Here is a 19,804-nt window from a genome sequence, read left to right as displayed (position 1 = left end):
TTCTCTATCTAGATGTAGGCTTGGCCGTATGCGTTACGTAGGTAGGACAACGTAACAAGGTAGGGAAATATTACAGAACACCCTCACTAAATAGCCATGTGTGACTGGCAGTGCTGTATCACCAGTCTGCCCCTTCATCCTTCCTGTTTGAGGGACTTTTGGGTACAGCAGTTTCACAGCCAGCACAAACTACACAGCAAACTAAACTTCACATAAGCGTGCTGACTCATAAAATCTGTAGAAAATCAGCACATAGGTTGCTGTTTTTTTTTGTTTTTTTTTTTAAATATTTTTATTGAGATTCAATTTAAGGCACATATACATTCTATGTCAATGAAGTCTGTTCATAAAAATGTTTTCCATAAATACAATCTCAAATAAGGAACCAATGGATACATTGCATAAAGTACACAAAACATGTTTATGCATTATTAAAATTGAACAATCTTTGTGCCAGGTAAACTGTACACCCTCCAAATGTTCTCTGAGGCCACTCTTGGACCTCTCAATACGACGCTGTGATGTTACAGAGGGCATGCATGGACGAAGGGAGGCCACTCTTGGACCTCAAACGATGAATCTCAGTTTTCTTTTTTAGTAAGTCCATAACATAGTTATTTGCTGAAATGTATAAATGCTTAACAGATGAGACAACACTGTAAACTCTTACAGGAATTATATAAAGTTAATAGACTTTTAGCTCAAACAATAATAACAATAGAAGACAGACACAGAGTACATATGTCATGCTAGATAGAAAGGGAGCATAACCATACACCAAGATGGAAGCCAGTAGAGATTTTATATGGTTTAGCTTATATGCATATGGGAATACAAAAAGTCCCGGAGCTCATTAATTTATATAATAGGGTGGTGAGCATGGTATCTTAGGGATACTAGTTGGTACTTTAGTGAGGGGAAGTGCACAAAATTATAACTCATGGCACATGCAACCGATTATATAACTTAAAGAACACTTGTTCCCTTAAAATGGTATATGAAGATACTTAGTGTTTAGCTAGAATATATATTGGGCAGCAAGTTAAGCGAAGGCGTGAGGATTTAATTAACAGGCTATGTATATCAACTAATATATACATACTAATACAATATACATACTGCTCATAGCAAGCATTATTTTCGAGAACAAATGATTGAGGTAAGGCGGTACCTGCATAGCAGGGAAAAATGTACCTTATGGCATAAGCTATAGCAGGTAAGTATTAGAAGGGGGTATACCAGTGCTCACGAAGCAGAAATATATGTATACCAGTCTGCTATTGGTATAAATAGGTCTCCTAAATGTGGAAACTCACCTTGCTACCTTATCAATAAAGCTGTATGTAGGGAGGTAATCGCAATGTTATCTTCAGCTACATGCACTATTGCCCTGGCCACAGGCAACAGAACAGAGGCTAATGTGGGAGGAGTAATGATGGTCCTATACTAACCCGGGATCCAGCAGCTTAGAGTATAACATACCCCAACAAGTGCATACATTGCTAGCTTTTCTCCCCCGTTAATAGTCAGACAGTTATGGTGCAGTAAAGAGAGGTAACTTTTTATCGACACAGCAGAAGGACCGTTAGCAGAAAATGAGTGAGAGATTAAAGGGTGACATATATGTACAGAATGACATGCAGTGCCGGAATGTGACTAAGATCTAAGCAAGTCCAATTACAACAACTAGGCACAGTCCAGTAGTTTACTAGTATATAATCCTAAATAGCCCAGATCTCTACTTATAAATACAACATAATCAAAAGTGCGGAGTTTCAACTAAACACAACATCAAGTCTTTTCTGAGGGAAGTTATATGCTCCAAGCCATCAAAAGTGAGGTGTAAGATAGCACGGAGGTCAGTTTATTGCAGATGTATTCTGCACTGTCATGTCAGCCGATAATGTGCTCTTTCTGTTCCCCAGTGCGCGCTCAAAGTGATGGCAGGCTTGTGAAAGTATGGGAACGTGTCTGGGAGCCCCCAGGGTCAAAAGGCCAGCAGAAGCAAAGAGCGTCCACACAATCTATGGGCTGGCAAAAAGCTCCCCAAATGGTGTCCCAGACTGATACTCAATCTCAATCTTTTGAAAGGGAGGCAACGATGCGCAACCGAGAACCCCACCGCTGCGACCCAGGTCTCGACATAAGCGCTCTTCTTACGGTAGGCGGGTTTCATCCTGGGTTGTTTCAGTTCCCCTTCTGTCACCCTCCTCTCACTGGTATCATTAATGCAGTGTGAGAGGTGAGTTATTTCTGGGCCTGGGGATGCGACAATCACTTCAGCGCTGGCTGCACTTGCAGTTTCAGTTGCGATCAGCTGTTGCCTGGAGGTTTGTAGTTGCCTCTCGCTCCTGACCGGGACAGCATCTGGGTATTCATCTGCTGCTGGAGGGTTCTTAACAGGTGGGCTCAAGTGCTGTGCTGCCGTAGTTGGAGCTTGGGGTTGAGGTGCTGTGCCCGATAAGCTTTAAATAGGCTCCTGAAGGCTTGTAGCTTTGTCAGTTTTCTCTGCAAGGTCTCTTGGCTTCGTATGGCGGTGCCCAACTTGTCTAACCAGCTCACGGAGGCCACCACACTCAGCTTCCCAAGACTGCTGTATCTTCACACAATGATCACACAGCAGCCTTGTCACGGCTGCAAGTATCATTTCAGCGCCAGACGCCATCTTTAGTAGTTGCGTGCTGGTGAGGAAGGCTCTGAAGTCTCCTGCTATCTATACTTTATAGCAGCGGTTGTAAGAAATAAACATAGGTAGTGTTGGTTTCAAATGAAATATATCATGCAGTGTCTGTGCACTGCTTACCCGGTCTGTATTGTTACCGGGGGGGGGGGGGGGTGTTGAGAGCCTCTCTGTGTAGAGCTTGCCTTAGGCCTCAACGCTCCGGATTGGTGTGCAACGGTGGTATACTCAAGGAAAATACTTCTTTCACTTTATCTTGATCTGTAGTATCCGGATATGAAGGTAGTATAACTAGATGGTTATTTAAATCAGTGATAATAGGCAGATTAACAGTGATCCACATGGAGCTCCCAGAGACACGCCCCCAGGTTGCTGTTTTATATTTTTGAATTTTCAAGTAAGTTTTTTTTTTTGCTTCATTTATTTATTTATATATATATATATATATATATATATATATATATTGGTCACTGCTCCCTCTATTTTATTTATTTTTTACAGCTCTGCCAACCTGCTAGTGCTCTTAGCAGAATTTTTAACATGACTATATATATATATATATATATATATATATATATATATATATATATATTGTATACATATATATATATATATATATATATATATATATATATATATATATATATATATTATTTATTTTTATTTTTTTAAAAAGAGTTATCACGGATGATGTTTAAAAAATATTCAAACTTTATTCCATCTGCTAAAGCACTTGATCCACCTCGAAGCAAACATAGGCTAGGAGGCGGTCTTACACGTTTCGGCGTGAACCATAATAATAAGCCTTAGAGCACCTGTGCACCTTTCACCTTTTTAAAAGCAAGATAATCTTTCTTATTGGTTAAAACAAACACGCCTATATTACACTTTGATATACCCTTAGAGGAAAATGACTACATAAATACATAGCAGTACCTTATAATACATAATGAATAACACAACTTATTTATGTTTGAGGGAGAATACTATCTTCAATGACTCGGTACAGTGATGGGGGCACGATTTGCCCCTTCATACGCCAACCTATTTTTAGGTTGGTGGGAAAGGACCGTAGTCTATGGAGATAGTAACCCACATTTAAATTCTATTTGTCTATATAAGAGATTTATAGACAAGTTGGTCATAATATGGAATATAGATGAGAATGATGCTAAACATTTTGTTCGATACTTAAACAAATCGGAATGTGGTATAACCTTTACACACGAATGGAATAAGAAAGAGACTAATTTCCTAGATATTACTTTAAGAGGAAATGATGAGGATCATAAGATAAATACTCTCCTATATTGTAAGCCAATCTCGGGCAATACCATATTACATGCTGCTAGTAATCATCCAAAGCATGTTTTTGGTGGTATAGTAAAAGGTCAACTTATGAGAGTTAAAAGGAATTGCTTGAGTATTGAGACTTCTAAAAATGAAAAGTACAGATTTAAAAAAGAGACTGTCTGCAAGGGGCTATCCAAAATAATCATCAAGGCTGAAACAGATGTCAAAAATAAGGATAGGGAGTCTTTTTTAAAAGGAAGAAAACAGAAAAAACACACTCGGCCAATATTTATAACCCAGTACTCAAATCAATATCAAGATATATGTCAAGTGAAGAAGTATCTCCCCATTATCTTGAAATCTTGAAAAGTAAAATAGATAAAGGGTGTAGATTTGTGTACTCAAAAGGTCAGAGTCTACAGAATATATTGTCACCTAGCATGCTTAAAGCCCCTCCCTCTAACAGTTCATGGTTAAGACATAAAATAACTTATAAATGTGGGAGCAAAAATGCAAAGCTTGTGACTATATAAATATCACAGATCAATTTGTATCTCATTCTACAGGAAAAGTGTTTGAAAGTAGGGGGTGTATTAATTGCACCTCCAAATTTGTAATATATTTGAGTGTTCCATATGTAAGGGTCAATACATTGGAAAGACCACTAGGGACGTACATACCCGTATAAGTTTGCATCTCTCATATATTACAAATACTATAAGGTGTTCAGCACTCTCCAAACATTTTATAGACGTACATTACCAAAATACTAATTCATTCTCATGGTCAGCTATTGAACAGGTCATGAATCATACAAGGGGTGGCAATACATTTTGCACCCTTTGTAAACAAGAACTATACTGGATTCATAAGTTACAAACCCAGATACCATGGGGAAATAATTCTGATGGATATAATGAATTACTGGGAATAAATAGATGAAATTGGGTTTTCTAAAGGTTCTTTAATAAGATAAGGTATATAAAAACTTGTTTCTGGTGACGCTCTCTGATGAATGTGAGACTGCTTTATATTTAATATTGAGCAGTACCCAAATAGTACTACTAAACATTTCTTCTAATAGTAGTTACAGATATATGTATTTGTATCATGTTTTTTTTTTTAAATCAAGGTTTATGTTTACTGTATGAATTAACCCATATAAATTACTAAGGAGATATAATACGAAGTATGTATCACATGTAGTATTTTACAATTTGAATGTAATACGCTGTCAGACATTGTACAATTTTCATGAGTGTTTCTCTTTATATGATACATGTATCCCCTCTTTATATATATATATATATATATATCAGTATATGGATACTTTGTTAAAAGAGTGATAAGCCTGTTTATTCATTATGTATTATAAGGTACTGCTATGTATTTATGTAGTCATTTTCTTCTAAGGGTATATCGAAGTGTAATATAGGTGTGTTTGTTTTAATCAATAAGGTTATTTTGCTTTTAAAAAGGTGTTCTGTGCACAGGTGCTCTAAGGTCTATGATTAAGGCTCATGCTGAAATGCGTAAGACCGCTTCCTAGCCTATATTTGCTTCAAGGAGGATCAAGTGTTTTAACTGATGGAATAAAGTTTGAATATTTTTTAAGGATCATCCGTGATACTGTAACTCTCTTTTTTGAAATTGTGGCACTATACAGAGTGAGGTCTCCGTGGTTGAATAATGGACCCTAGCTGTTTGGCTGTTTTTGGCTACTACATGCCGAGAGGAGTGGGAGGAGTCTACTGACAAAGCACTGGAAGCAGTTCCCTAGAAGCCCATACTGAGACCACTGCAAGTGCTGAAGGGGTTGAGGTGTTTGGGAATTCATCCCCCCAGGCTGGTAAGTCCCCGGTGAGCTCTTTAAGCAGAGGTGAAGGCCTGACAAAAATATTGCACATCTGGCACATCCGCCAGATGCTTATGTAGCAAAATAGATAAAGTAGAAATCTGACCCTTTAGAGTACTGACCGACAAACCTTTCTCCATTCCTTCCTGGAGAAAAGACAAAATCCAAGGAATCCTGACCCTACTCCAAGAGTAGCCCTTGGATTCACACCAATAAAGATATTTACACCATATCTTATGGTAAATCCTAGTAACAGGCTTGGAAGCCTGAATTATGGTCTCAATTACCGATTCAGAAAAACCACGCTTAGACAGAACTAAGAGAAACGAGATTTGGATGAAGGAAGGGACCCTGAAGTAGAAGGTCCTTCCTCAGAGGCAGTCTCCAAGGTGAGAGAGACGACATCTCCACTAGGTCTGCATACCATATCCTGCGAGGCCATGCAGGGGCTATTAGAATCACTGATGCTCTCTCCTGTTTGATACGAGTAAAGACTCGTGGAAGGAGAGCAAACGAAGGAAACAGGTATGCCAACCTGAAGTCCCAAGGGACCGCCAGAGCATCTATCAGAACGGCCTGTGGATCCCTTGACCTTGAGCCATACCTTGGAAGTTTGGCATTCTGCCGAGACGCCATCAGATCCAGTTCTGGCACCCCCATCTGAGGGTTAAGCTGGAAACACCTCCAGATGGAGTTCCCACTTCCCAGGATGAAAAGTCTGTCTGCTCAAAAAATCTGTTTCCCAGTTGTCCTCTCCTGGAATGTGAATAGCAGATAGACAGCAATTGTAAGCTTCCACCCACTGAATAATCAGAGTCACCTCCTTCATGGCTAAGGAACTCCAAGTTCCTCCCTGGTGGTTGATGTAAGCCACTGAGGTTATGTTGTCTGACTGAAACCTGATAAACCTGGCTAAAGACAACTGAGACCAAGCCATCAGTGCATTGTGAATCGCTCTCAACTCCAAGATGTTTATGGGGAGAGCAGACTCCTCCAGAGTCCCCGCACCTTTAACAAGTCCCAGACTGCTCCCCAGCCCAGCAGGCTGGCGTCCGTGGTTACAATCACCCAGGAAGGTCTCCGAAAGCATATGCCCTGAGACAGATGTTCCTGAGAAAGCCACCACTGGAGAGAGTCTCTTGTCGACAGATCTAGATCTATCCTCTGAGACAGATCCGCATGGTCCCCATTCCATTGACTGAGCATGCATAACTGCAGAGCTCTCAAATGGAATTGAGCAAAGGAAATGATACCCATAGAAGAAACCATCAGACCAATTACCTCCATACATTGAGCCACAGATGGCTGAACAGTATACTGCAGAGAGAGGCAAGAGGAAAGAATTTTTGCCTTTCTGACCTCCGTCAGAAATATCTTCATTGATAGGGAATCTATTATGGTCCCCAAGAAAACCACCCTTGTAGCTGGAACAAGGGAACTCTTTTCCAGATTCACTTTCCATCCGTGGGAACGTAGAAAAGACAACAAGGTCTCTGTATGAGATTTTGCTTGCTGAAAAGATGGAGCCTGAACCATAATGTCATCCAGATAGGGCACCATAGCAATTCCCCGAGCCCTGACCACTGCCAAGATGGTCCCCAGAACCTGAAAAGAAAATTCTGGGAGCGGTGGCAAGGCCAAATGGAAGCGCTACAAACTGAAAGTGTTTGTCTAAAAAGGCAAATCTCTGAAATTTGAAATGCTCCCTGTGAATGGGAACATGAAGGTACGCATCCTTCATGTCTATGGTCGTCATGAATTGACCCTCTTGAACTAAAGGAAGAATGGAACGGATCATTTCTATCTTGAAGGACGGTACTCTGAGAAATTTGTTGAGACACTTCAGGTCTAAAATATGTCGGAAAGTTCCCTCTTTTTTAGGAACCATGAACAGATTGGAATAGAAACCTAGTCCCTGTTCCTGGACTGGAACTATTACTCCCATGGAGAAGAGATCCTGCACACATTTCAAGAACGCCTTTCTTTTTATCTGGTCTGCAGATAACCTTGAGAGGTGGAACCTGCCCCTGGAGGGAAAAGTTTTGAATTCCAATTTGTAACCCTGAGATACTATGTCCACAGCCCAGGGATTCGGGTCATCTCGTACCAATGCTTGGAAAAATTAGAAAGTCTTCCCCCCACTTGATCCGCTCACGGGCAACCCTTTCATGCTGATTTAGAGTCAGCTGCAGGCTTCTTTGATTGCTTCTCCTTGTTACAAGACTGACTGGGTTTCCAAGTAGGCTTGGGTTCCTGCTTGGCTGAGGAAGGGAAATACCTCTGAAGTTACGAAAAGGAACGAAAATTACTTTGACGTCCTTTTGGTCTTTTCTTTTTATCTTGAGGAAGAAAAGACCCTTTACCACCCGTGATATCAGAAATAATTTCTGTCAGGCCAGGTCCAAACAAGGTCTTACCCTTGTAAGGAATCGCCAAAAGCTTGGACTTAGATGAAACATCCGCTGACCAAGATTTCAGCCACAAAGTTCTGCGTGCTAAGAGAGCTAAACCAGAGATTTTGGCTCCCAATTTGATAACCTGAAATGAAGCATCAGTAATACAGGAATTGGCTAATTTAAGAGCCTTCATCCTGTCTTGTATCTCCTCCAAGGAAGCTTTTACCTGAAGAGACTCAGACAAAGCTTCGAACCAATAGGCTGCCACATTTGTCACAGTGGCAATACACAATGTGTGATATACCTTTAAATTTCCTACTTCCACTTGACCCTCAGACCTATTTAAGGAAGTACTTCTCAGGTTAACATTGCCTGAAAATTAATGTTGTTTCATATGTGTTATGCTAAACACTATCTTTTCTCAGGTCAAAACCATCCCAAGGTGTTTAACCTAACTTCTATGTTTATTAAATTCCTCCATTCTGAATTTGGATTCTGCCTAAGGTAACTCTGTTAACTTTTACTCCGGATTTCTTTACTTTGGATTCCTGAGCCTCCGGATCTACATTCTCTTTCCCGGTCAAGCCGCACTCACACAGGGGGCTCCGCTCCTCTCCAGCTGACAATCTCTGCTGTTCTCATAACCGCTGCAGCCCGTATCCGGAACTTTACTTACCGCTCTCCACGCTACAGATTGGTAACGTTGTATACAAACCCTGTGACCATAATTGCTTGCTTATATCTTGTTCTATATTGGAGTTTCTGTGTTAAGCTCTTATTGCTCTTGTGATTCAAATACCGGAACAGTCAGTATGTATGTTTATGTAAATATTTTAGTGTGGCTGTTGTGAGTGCGTGAACTATCATCTGGGAATCTAATTCTGAAATAACCTTATTAATAAGACTCTCAATCTTCAGTGATTCTACCTTTACACAGTATCAGAGGTTTTCTATCTCAGACTTTGCTAATTTGCCTAAACTTGATACAATCTTTATTTTCATTTATAACTACCAAACAATTGTTTCACTTATTGGATACTCCAGATATTATTCATATAAGTTACACAACTACTTTACAGAATTGTCTAACCTTGTATTTACTGGTAAAAACAACTATTTCTACCCAGTTTATACACAAAAGAGCTACAAACCTTTATTTAAAGGTATAGTCTATATTCATTAATTAAATACCAAAAGAGTATTTATCCGGATATCACAGAATTTTCAGGCCTGTAAAAGTAGTAGCTCTTACTGTTGATTCATTGCTTTGCTAAACATGGATCCTAATGAAATAAAAAATGAATTCTCAAACATACACCAAAAATTAAAATATTTAGCAAGAGCTTTAACAGAGGTTCAAACTGAAAATAAAGCCCTGAAAACTTTGGTTAAAGAGTGTATGCCTACTAAAAGCTTAGAAATCCCTGAACCACACATACATTATCCTCAACCCTTTACAGGGAAACGCAGTGAGTTCAGAGATTTTAAAAACGCCTGTAACCTTCTATTTTCTCTGAGACCAAAAACATATCACACGAATAGGATAAAGGTCCAATAGATTTTTTGAACATAATCATCCAATTCTAGATTCCATACAGGATTTTTTCCAAGCCATGGCTGCTTTATATGAGGACTCCCACACTCAAATAAACGCTGAAACAAGATTAAGATCCCTAAAACAGGGAAAACGAAACGTGGAAGAATATATAACAGAATTTCAGATGTGGGCCGACGATTCGGAATGGAATGAGATCAGTCTAAATAACCCGTTTAGACTTGGTCTTTCAGAAATTCTCAAGGACGAATTATCCCGCTTGGAATTACCAGAAAGTTTAACTGGACTCATCAAGTTAAGTACTTCGACCGAAGATTGCGTGAAAGGAGGGCAGAGAAGACAACTTATGACTCCACGCCTAGAAGATCTTATACCCCTTCACCTGAAAGAGCTTCCTCCAATCAGATCCCTATGGAAATCGGAACCATTAAGGGACCCCTATCACCAGAAGAGAAGACTAGAAGAAGATTTGAGAATCTATGTCTCTATTGTGGCCAAAAGGAACATTCTGTCTCCAACTGCCCATTGTTACAAAAGCAGAAGAAGGGTAAGTCAACTAAAACACATATTTTTCATATATCAAAGATTGCCCAACTGACACTAAACCTTTCTTTACAGTGGGACCAGAAAAACGTTCGTACTAGTGCCCTGATCGATTCAGGAGCATCAGAAAATTATATAGATTCAAATTATGTTAAGATCAATAAAATACCTATAGTTTGCAAACCTAACCCTGTTTCAGTTCGACTTATTGATGGTTCAATAATACAACAGGGCCCTATTACTCACCAGACAATTCCTATACTTCTCTCTACCAATAAAGGTCACACAGAATATCTCACTTTTGACTTAATCCCTATACATATGCACACACTCATTCTAGGATTCTCCTGGTTGCAAAAACATAACCCCACTATTGACTGGACCAAGACAGAATTAACACTAGAATCTCCTTACTGCTTAAAGAACTGTTACCCCTATCATGTAATTTCATCAACACTACATGAATTACCCTGTATTTATCAGGACCTGGCAGAGGTGTTTGACTTAAAGGAGGCTGAAAATCTTCCTCCTCATAGAGAATTTGATTGCCCTATAGATCTAATACCTGGTTCCCAAATACCTCATGAGAAAATCTACCCCCTATCACAAGATGAACTAGTCTATAAGTCTATAAGATCTTATCTTGATGATAATCTCCGAAAAGGGTTTATCTCACACTCCACATCTCCGGCTGCTGCTGGAATGTTTTTAGTTCGTAATAAAGATAGAACCATACGACCCATCATAGACTATAGAGCATTAAACAATATTACCATTAAAAACAGATACCCTTTACCCTTGATCCCAGAGCTTCTAGAACAGTGCTTTCCAAACTGCGTGTCGGGACACACTAGTGTGTCGGCAGCAGTGTGTAGGTGTCCCTGCTTCAGCACAAATTTTTTTAAATTTAATTTTTTGTAAAATTTTTTTTGGGTTTCTGACTTTCCGCCTGCCTGCTACACATATCTCATGTTTGACACGTGATTGATACCTAGGGGGTCACAGATCATCTTAACCTATTGGCGCAGCTCAGTGGGAACTGAAACTATTCCAATTGGTGGCTTTGGCGGCACATTGGCTCCTGACTGCAGGTGTAGCTCTGTGGGCGGCAGCTTAAACGCTGAGCTGAAGTCAGTGGGGGGGGTTGCAGCTAGGGATGGGCGAATGTTTCGCAACATTCGAAAAACGGCACGAATTTTAACACATTCGTTCGAATCGATTTTCGAATGTTTACAAAACATTCTAACATTCGATTTTCGAATGTTCGGTTTCGAATTTTACAATTACATTCGAAAATATTCGAATTTAGATTGTAATAGTATTTCTAATGCTTTTTCTTTAAATGTAATATTCGAATTATGCAATATTCGAATTCGAAAAATTCGAATTTAGATTGTAATAGTATTTCTAATGCTTTTTCTTTAAATGTAATATTCGAATTATGCAATATTCGAATTCGAAAAATTCGAATTTAGATTGTAATAGTATTTCTAATGCTTTTTCTTTAAATGTAATATTCGAATTATGCAATACGTGTATTCGAATTCGAAATTTTTGAATTTAGATTGTAATAGTATTTCTAATGCTTTTTCTTTAAATGTAATATTCGAATTATGCAATACGTGTATTCGAATTCGAAATTTTCGAATTTAGATTGTAATAGTATTTCTAATGCTTTTTCTTTAAATGTAATCTCGAATTCGAAAAATTCGAATTTAGATTGTAATAGTATTTCTAATGCTTTTTCTTTAAATGTAATATTCGAATTATGCAATACGTGTATTCGAATTCGAAAAATTCGAATTTAGATTGTAATAGTATTTCTAATGCTTTTTCTTTAAATATAATATTCGAATTATGCAATATTCGAATTCGAAAAATTCGAATTTAGATTGTAATAGTATTTCTAATGCTTTTTCTTTAAATGTAATATTCGAATTATGCAATACGTGCATACGAATTCGAAAAATTCGAATTTAGATTGTAATAGTATTTCTAATGCTTTTTCTTTAAATGTAATATTTGAATTATGCAATACGTGTATTCGAATTCGAAAAATTTGAATTTAGATTGTAATAGTATTTCTAATGCTTTTAAATGTAATATTCGAATTATGCAATATTCGAATTCGAAAAATTCGAATTTATATTCGAATTCGAAAAATTCGAATTTATATTCGAATTCGAAAAATTCGAATTTATATTCGAAAAATTCGAATTTCAAATGTAGACATTCGATATCATTATAAACATTCGAATTCGAAAGTGACATTCGAAAACTGTAAATAACATTCGATTTTCGAATTTTTAAGAATATTCGTTCTTATCGACATTCGAATTTAGAATTCGAATTCCGGTAATAACATTCGTTCTACATTCGAAAATTTGCACATTCGCCCATCCCTAGTTGCAGCTAACTCCCAGTAGTGCATTGCTGCTCCTGCTCTTGATATATGGATAGGAAGTGGAAGCTTAAAAATGCTTGATGATGAAAAGTGTTCTTTATCTAATATTCCACCAAATATTCAGAAATTGTGTTCATCCCATCAACCTCATACATCCCATTAAAATCGCAAGTAGCTATTGGTGTAGTTATTATAAACTTTTTTTTTTTTTTAATTCTTGCACATACAAGACTGTTACTTGTAAATACATTCAGTTATTATATAATTTATGTATGTGTCTGTATCTCTTAACCCCTTAATGACGGGACCATTTTTCAATTTTCTTACCCTTAATGACAATGGCTATTTTTACATTTCTGCACTGTTTGCGTTTAGCTGTAATTTTCCTCTTACTCGTTTACTGTACCCACACATATTATATACCGTTTTTCTCGTCATTAAATGGACTTTCTAACGATACCATTATTTTCATCATATCTTATAATTTACTAAAAAAAAAAAATGATAAAATATGAGGAAAAAATGGAAAAAAACACACTTTTTCTAACTTTGACCCCCAAAATCTGTTGCACATCTACAATCACCAAAAAACACCCATGCTAAATAGTTTCTAAAGTTTGTCCTGAGTTTAGAAATACCCAATGTTTACATGTTCTTAGCTTTTTTTGCAATTTATAGGGCAATAAACACAAGTAGCACTTTGCTATTTCCAAACCACTTTTTTTCAAAATTAGCGCTAGTTACATTGGGACACTGATATCTGTCAGGAATATCTGAATATCCCTTGACATGTATATATTTTGTTTTAGAAGACATCCCAAAGTATTGATCTAGGCCCATTTTGGTATATTTCATGCCACCATTTCACCGCCAAATGCGATAAAAAAAAAAAAAGTTCACTTTTTCACAAATTTTGTCACAAACTTTAGGTTTCCCACTGAAATTATTTACAAACAGCTTCTGCAATTATGGCACAAATGGTTGTAAATGCTTCTCTGGGATCCCCTTTTTCAGAAATAACAGACTTATATGGCTTTGTGGTTGCTTTTTGGTAATTAGAAGGCCGCTAAATGCCACTGCGCACCCCACGTGTTTTATGCCCAGGAGTGAAGGGGTTAATTAGGGAGCTTGTAGGGTTAATTTTAGCTTTAGTGTAGTGTAGTAGACAACCCCAAGTATTGATCTAGGCCCATTTTGGTATATTTTATGCCACCATTTCACCGCCAAATGCGAGCAAATAAAAAAAAAAAAACTTTACATTTTTCACAATTTTATGTTTCTCACTGAAATTATTTACAAACAGCTTGTGCAATTATGGCAGAAATTGTTGTAAAAGCTTCTCTGGGATCCCCTTTGTTCAGAAATAGCAGATTTATATGGCTTTGGCGTTGCTTTTTGGTAATTAGAAGGCCGATAAATGATGCTGCGCACCACACGTGAATTATGCCCAGCAGTGAAGGGGTTAAATTAGGTAGCTTGTAGGGAGCTTGCAGGGTTAATTTTAGAGATCAGCCTCCCACCTGACACATCCCACCCACTGATCCGTCCCAAACAGCTCTCTTCCCTCCCCCACCCCACAATTGTTACCGCCATCTTAAGTACTGGCAGAAAGTCTGCCAGTACTAAATAAGAGGTTTTTTTTTTTTTAAATAAAAATTATAAAATATTTTAGTTGTGATGGACCCCTGCCTTAGCACCAACCTCCCTGATCCCCCCCTCCAGCTCTCTAACCCTCTCCCCTACCTAATTACCGCCATCTTGGGTACTGGCAGCTGTCTGCCAGTACCCAGTTTGGCCCCACAAACCAAACTTATTTTAATTGTATTTATAACTGTTATTTGTGTTTAATTATTTCTGTAGTGTAGCAGCCCCCCCACAATACCCCCACCCCCTCCCCCTCACAGATCCTTTTAAATATAAAAAAAATAAAATAACTTTTTTCCCCTTACTTTTTCATTGGTGTCAGTGTGGCTAATGTGCGCATGTGCACGTGCACGTGCATGCGCGCCCACGTGCACACGCACACCTGTGCACGCGCGCGCACACGCTCCCTCCTCCCACCGGTCAGAGGCACCATCGGCACCATCACTACCGGTGCAGAGAGGGCCACAGAGTGTCTCTCTCTGCATCGGAGTCTTGTAAAGGGGTATTGCAGGATGCCTCCATATCGAGGCATCACTGCAATACCCTCAGAGCTGCTGGAAGTGATTGTGATCACTTCCAGCACTCTGTTAGACAACTGACGTACCAGGTACGTCCATTGTCATTAACTGATTGTTAATGCATGACGTACCTGGTACGTCAGTTGTCATTAAGGGGTTAAAACAAGTTAGTTTAACCTCCTTTTTGCTAGTACAACTGATTTACTGAGTCACAAAATGATGTAGGTCTAAAAAGTGTGTCACCAAGATGAAAAGTTTGGAAAGCTCTGTTCTAGAAGGTCTACATGAAGCAACTATATACACTAAACTGGATTTAAAAGGGGCATATAATTTGATAAGAATGAAAGAGGGACATGAATGGAAAACTGCTTTTAGAACTCGCTATGGTTTATTCCAATACAATGTCATGCCATTCGGACTCAGCAACGCCCCTGCAACATTCCAACACTTTATTAATGAAATTTTTCATGACAATGGATATTTGTGTCATCATCTACTTGGATGACATTCTGATTTATTACAAGACAACAGAAGAACATGAAAAACATGTTCGTTTGGTCCTAATGCGCCTAAAGGAACATAAGCTCTATGCTAAATTAGAGAAATGTCAATTTCATGTCACAGAAATAAAGTTCCTAGGATACATAATTACTCAGAATAAAATACAAATGGACCCTGACAAGGTAAAAGCCATAAAGGAATGGCCAATGCCTACTTCTGTGAAATCTTTACAAAGAATTATAGGTTTCGCAAACTTCTACAGAAAATTTATTAAGAATTTTTCTACCATTGTGAAACCATTAACTCAATTGACTAGTACAAAACAAAGATTTAGATGATCTGAATCAGCTCAAAAAACTTTTAACCACCTCAAGACTTTGTTCACTACTGCTTCAATATTATCTATGCCAGACTATCAAAAACAGTTCCTATTAGAGGTGGATGCCTCTAATACAGGAATAGGTGCAGTTCTGTCACAACAAAACAAGGAAAAAACAGAAACACATCCTATAGCATTCTATTCTAGAATGCTTTCAAGCACTGAGAACAACTACAGTGTTGGTGATAAAGAACTTTTGGCCATAAAAAAAACTCCCTAGAACACTGGAGACATCTTCTAGAGGGATCCAAAGTTCCATTTCTAATCTTTACTGATCATAAACATTTGGAATATTTAAAGAGAAATAAAACATTAACCGCTCGTCAAGCACGATGGTCCATATTTTTTGATCGATTTGATTTCTAAATCACCTATAAACCAGGAAATCAGAATACTAAAGCAGATGCTTTGTCTCGCATACATGAAACTGTACCACAAGAAGTTCCAGAACTAACTATTCCTGCTGATAAGATCATAGGGATATTAACTCCCATTGAAGAAGATATCCTGAAGGCATTGAAGCAAGAAACCACTCAACCAAAAGGTTGCAACGAAGACCCCTCGACAGGATTATTCTATTATAACTCCAAATGATACATTCCTGAAAGTATCAGAAAATCAATCCTGAACCATACCCATGATACAACCCTTTCTGGACATACTGGTATCCAGAAGACAATTGATCTAACAAGAAGAAGATTTTGGTGGCCTGGGATGAATCATTTTATTTATGATTATGTAACAAATTGTTATATTTGTGCTCAAAATAAATTAGACCACAAAAGACCTATTGGTCTCCTAACACCTCTACCTATTCCTGATAAACCATGGAGCACTATAGCCATGGATTTTATTGTGGAATTACCTAATTCTGAACAATTTAATACAATAATGGTAGTTGTTGACCACTTAACAAGATTATGTCACTTCATTCCTCTAAAGGGTTTGCCCACAGCTTTCACAACAGCTAAAGTTTTTCTTGATCAAATTGTTAGATTACACGGCCTACCATCTAACATTATAACTGACCGGGGCACACAATTTACTTCCTCTTTTTAGAGATCCTTATGTAGATTACTAAAAATTTACTGCAGATATTCCACCGCTTTTCACCCACAAACCAATGGGTTAACTGAAAGACTCAATCAGACTATAGAACAGTACTTACATTGCTATATCTCACACTTACAAGACAACTGGACAACATAACTCTCAATGGCTGAGTTCTCATATAATAATGCAAGATCTGCCTCCATAAAGACCACCATTCTACGCCACATATGGTTATCATCCTAATACTATCACCATTTCTAATAAAACAGTAAACTCACCAAAAGCTTTAGAATTTTCTTCCAAATTGCTTGACAGAATGAAAATACTAAAAAGTCCATGCAAAGGAGTATCAAAAGACCTACTATGACAAGAGACACAGAAAAGGCCCCGAATACAAGATTGGTGATTTAGTATTACTTTCCACCAAAAACCTAAAACTAAACGTGCCCAGTAAAAAACTAGCAAACCAATTCTTGGGTCCTTTCGCCATAGAAAGGATCATCAACGCCAATGCCGTTAAACTCAGGTTACCAAATGAATACAAAATACACCCAACCTTATATATATCTCTATTAAAACCTTATGATTCTGTACCTTCCACCTCTTGTCCATTACCTACACCAGTGTCTATAGATGATCATGATGAATACGAGGTTGAGGCAATTTTGGATTCAAGAGTGTTCAGACAAACTACAATATCTCATCAAATGGAAAGGATATGGTCCAGAGGAAAATTCTTGGCAAAATCATATGGACATACATTCCCCCAGATTAATTAGGATTTTTCATAAAAGATACCCATTTAATCCACATCTGGAATCCCCGGGGGTGATTCCCTGAGACAGGGGACATGTGATATACCTTTAAATTTCCTACTTCCACTTGACCCTCAGACCTATTTAAGGAAGTACTTCTCAGGTTAACATTGCCTGAACATTAATGTTGTTTCGTATGTGTTATGCAAAATACTATCTTTTATCAGGTCAAAACCATCCCAAGGTGTTTAACCTAACTTCTATGTTTACTAAATTCCTCCGTTCTGAATTTTGATTCTGCCTAAGGCAACTCCATTAACTTTTACTCCGGATTTCTTTACTTTGGATTCCTGAGCCTCTGGATCTACATTCTGTTTCCCGGTCAAGCCGCACTCACACAGTGGGCTCCGCTCCAGCAGACAATCTCTGCTGTTCTCATAACCGCTGCAGCCCGTATCCGGAACTTTACTTACCGCTCTCCACGCTACAGATTGGTAACATTGTATACAAATCCTGTGACCATAATTGCTTGCTTATATCCTGTTCTATACTGGAGTTTCTGTGTTAAGCTCTTATGATTCAAATACCGGAACAGTCAGTATGTATGTTTATGTAAATATTTTAGTGTGGCTGTTGTGAGTGCGTGAACTATAATCTGGGAGTCTAATTATTAATAAGACTCTCAATCTTCAGTGATTCTACCTTTACACAGTATCAGTATCTCAGACTTTGCTAATTTGCCTAAACTTGATACAATCTTTATTTTCATTTATAACTACCAAACAATTGTTTCACTTATTGGATACTCCAGATATTATTCATATAAGTTACACAACTACTTTACAGAATTGTCTCACCTTGTATTTACTGGTAAAAAAACAAGTATTTCTACCCAGTTTATACACAAAAGAGCTACAAACCTTTATTTAAAAAGGTATAGTCTATATTCATTAATTAAATACCAAAAGTGTATTTATCCGGATATCACACAATGCAGGTTGCCATTGGAGACCTTGATGAACATACATCTTCTTCAAATAAGCCTCCAGCTTCTTGTCCATTGGATCCATAAAAGAGCAGCTATACTCAATAGGAATAGAAAGATCAGAGTAGAAATGGCCCCTTCTACTTTGGGCACCATTTGACATGACTCCTTAATAGAGTCAGCAACAGGAAACATCTTTTTAACGACAGGAGATGGGGAAAAAGGAATCCCCGGTCTCTCCCATTCCTGTGCAATAATTTCCGTAGCACGGTCTGGCACAGGAAACACCTCCACAGAAGAAGGAACATCAAAGAATTTATTGAGTTTACTAGATTTCCTAGGGTTGACAGCGACAGGAGTATCTGAGTCGTCCAGGGTAGCCAAAACCTCCTCTAACGTAGGTGTTCAAGCTTAAATCTGAAGGAATTAAACTGTGCGAATCTGAGATCTCACCCTCAGAGGCTACTGACATTACCTCTTCCTCAGACTCATGAGGAAGGGCAACCTAAGTAGCAGATAATGGAACAGAAGCCTTACTTTCTGACTCTCTAAATTTCCTCTTGCATTTTCCCTTTACTCTGGCTTTCTATACTAGGGCAGCAAATGTTAGGAACATGCAGCAAGGCCCACCTTACAAGTTCATAACTGCTTTTAAACCACCACAACTCTACTGAAGAGATTAACGTGGACTACAGTTAGACCCAATCCTTGAAACAAAGGAAAGATCAGAGTAAACCTACTCTGGCTTTCTAAAAATATAAAATCTTGCTTGTAGAGAAATCTTCAGACACCAAAAACTTCACCTCCTCCATGAACAGAGGCAAAGAGAATGACTGGGGTTTATGGGTAGAGGAATGATACTTAACAACTTGGCTGTGGTACTCTTTGCCTCCTCCTGCTGGCCAGGAGTGATATTCCCAACAGTAATTGAGGACGCCGTAGCCTCACCATATCTTAGGAAAGAAAGAAATCTTAAACCTCATCAGGTCATCCAAATGTTCAATTTCCAGCCTGTTTCTAGATTTATATTTTATGAAATTCATAACACTGAATCCACGTTTATAATCCGCACAAGAAGCTTGAAATGTTTCACAGATGTCATCAAGAATTGACAGTTCTTCAACCTGTTAGCTTTCAGTTTTCAAGTCACTAGTTTACTTTATCTCTGTCATTATTGTGAATGACTTAACTGAACAACTCAACTTTAAAAAAAAAAAACACAAACAAAACACATGAATTTCAA

This window comes from Bombina bombina, chromosome 4 (genome assembly GCF_027579735.1).
Source record: "Bombina bombina isolate aBomBom1 chromosome 4, aBomBom1.pri, whole genome shotgun sequence".
Taxonomy (NCBI): Eukaryota; Metazoa; Chordata; class Amphibia; order Anura; family Bombinatoridae; genus Bombina; species Bombina bombina.
The sequence above is the reverse complement of the archived record's forward strand: the minus strand, read 5'-3'. Positions refer to the sequence as shown.